This window comes from Triticum urartu, chromosome 4A (assembly GCF_056163025.1).
Source record: "Triticum urartu cultivar PI428250 chromosome 4A, HENAU_Tu73, whole genome shotgun sequence".
NCBI classification, from domain to species: domain Eukaryota; kingdom Viridiplantae; phylum Streptophyta; class Magnoliopsida; order Poales; family Poaceae; genus Triticum; species Triticum urartu.
Window position 1 is genome coordinate 260262557 of NC_141876.1, and position 2242 is coordinate 260264798.

A 2242-nucleotide genomic window follows, 5' to 3' on the forward strand; every position below is an offset into this window, starting at 1 on the left:
ATTGTTACACCCGCAGCCCCTACTGCTATACATAGTGGACCAATTACTAGAGCTCGCGCACGCCAATACACGTTTCTTGGTAATGATTCTATTGTTCATGAGAATATGATGCTGCCTAAAATGGATACATTTGTTTTGCATACAAATGAAGGGCCCGGCATGGATAAGAGGGATGAACACTGGAGCAAGACCAAGCGTGGAGATGATGGCATGCGCAAGGGGATCAATAACGGAGTTACAAGTGATGATTTCAGGACTTTGAAGCCGCCATAACGAGTGCATGAAGCCTTGGACGAAATATACAAGATGCCACTTCATAATATTCGTCCATAGGCTATTCTAGGTGCTGCGTCACCTTATTAATGGGCCAGGCCCATGTAATTTCGAAATACTTAAGTATAGGCTATTTTTAGAGTCTGTATGTGTGGGGAAACAAGAGTTAGGGTTGGTTTCGGACCCCACCCTCAAGGGCCACGAAATTCCCCCCTCTTCCTCCATATATACAGCCCTTAGGGCGTCGTTTAGACTTTGGGTTTTGTTTAGATTAAAAGTTCGCCATAGCCACAACTTCGCGTACTTCGTTTGTGTCCAACAACCAGACCAAGACGTCACAGAACCCCACCTTGATCAATAAAGCTTTCATCTTATATTCGCAATATCCCGATTGCAATCTCAGTTTCTTGCTTGTTCTTTGTTTGCTCGCAGGAAACAGACCCTCGTGATCAGGTTGATCGTGCTCCGGCGTGGTCAATAACCCTCGGAAGTTGGTTTAGTGATTGCTAAGGCGCGACGTCTCGCACGTTCGTAGTCGGATCGTCAAGGTCGACTCCCACAGAAAACGATAGCCAGCATCTCATCGAAACATCGGGACACCTTAGCCTCTATCAGAGGGTCTATTTCCTGCGAGCAAACGAAGAACAAGCAAGAAACCGAGATTGCAATCTGGATATTGCGAATAACAGAGGAAAGCTTTATTAATGAAGGTGGGGTTCTGTGATGCCTTGGTCTGGTCGTTGGACACAAATGAAGTACGCGAAGTTGCAGCTATGGCGAACTTTTAATCTAAAAAAAACGCAAAGTCTAAACGACGCCCTAAGGGTTGTATATATGGAGGGAGTGGGGGGAATTTCGTGGCCCTTGGAGGAGGCGTCCGAAACCAACCCTAACTCTTGTTTCCCCACACATACGGACTCAAAAAACAACCTACACTTAAGTATTTCGAAAATACATGGGCCTAGCCCAATAATAAGGTGACGCAACACCTAGAATAGCCTCTGGACAAAATTTATGAAGTGGCATCTTGTATATTTTGTCCAAGGCTTCGTGCACTCCTTATTATGGCTTCAAAGTCCCAAATTCACCACTTGTAACTCCGTTCTTGATCCCCTTGCGCATGCCATCATCTCCATGCTTGAACTTGCTCCAAGGTTCAACTTTCTTGTCCAAGCTAGGCCCTGAATTTGTAAGCAAAACAAATGTATCCAATTTAGGCAGCATCATATTCTCATGAACATTAGAATCGTTACCAAGAAATGTAAGTACCTGATAATTCAATTGGTGTGCGCGAGCTCTAGTAATTGGTCCAGTATGTATAGCAGCAGGGGTTGTGGGTGTAACAATGGTATTGATGTCCTCATCATCCTCCCCTTCTTGAAATGAAGTCGTCCTCGACGAAAGTTCATCTTCCTCACCCAAATAAGGCTTCAAATCTGCAATGTTAAAAGTGGGACTAACCCCGAAATCTGCAGGCAGCTCAAGTTTATATGCATTATCATTCATTTTCTCTAACACCTTAAAAGGACCATCAGCACGTGGCATTAGCTTTGATTTGTGCAAATTAGGAAATCTATCCTTACGCAAATGTAACCAAACAAGATCTCCAGGTGCAAACACAACATGTTTTCTACCCTTATCTCCAGCAAGTTTATATTCAGCATTCATACGCTCAATGTTTTCCTTAGTTACCTCATGCAATTTTAAAATCAATTCAGCACGTTCTTTAGCATCAAAATTAACCTTCTCCGACGATGGAAGAGGCAACAAATCAATAGGTGCACGAGGTAGGAAACCATAGACAATTTCAAAGGGAACATCTTAGTAGTAGAATGCAATGAACGATTATAAGAAAATTCAATATGAGGCAAGCATTCTTCCCACATTTTCTTATTATTCTTCAAAACAGCCCTAAGCATAGTAGACAATGTTCTATTGACTACTTCAGTTTGTCCATCAGTTTGGGGGT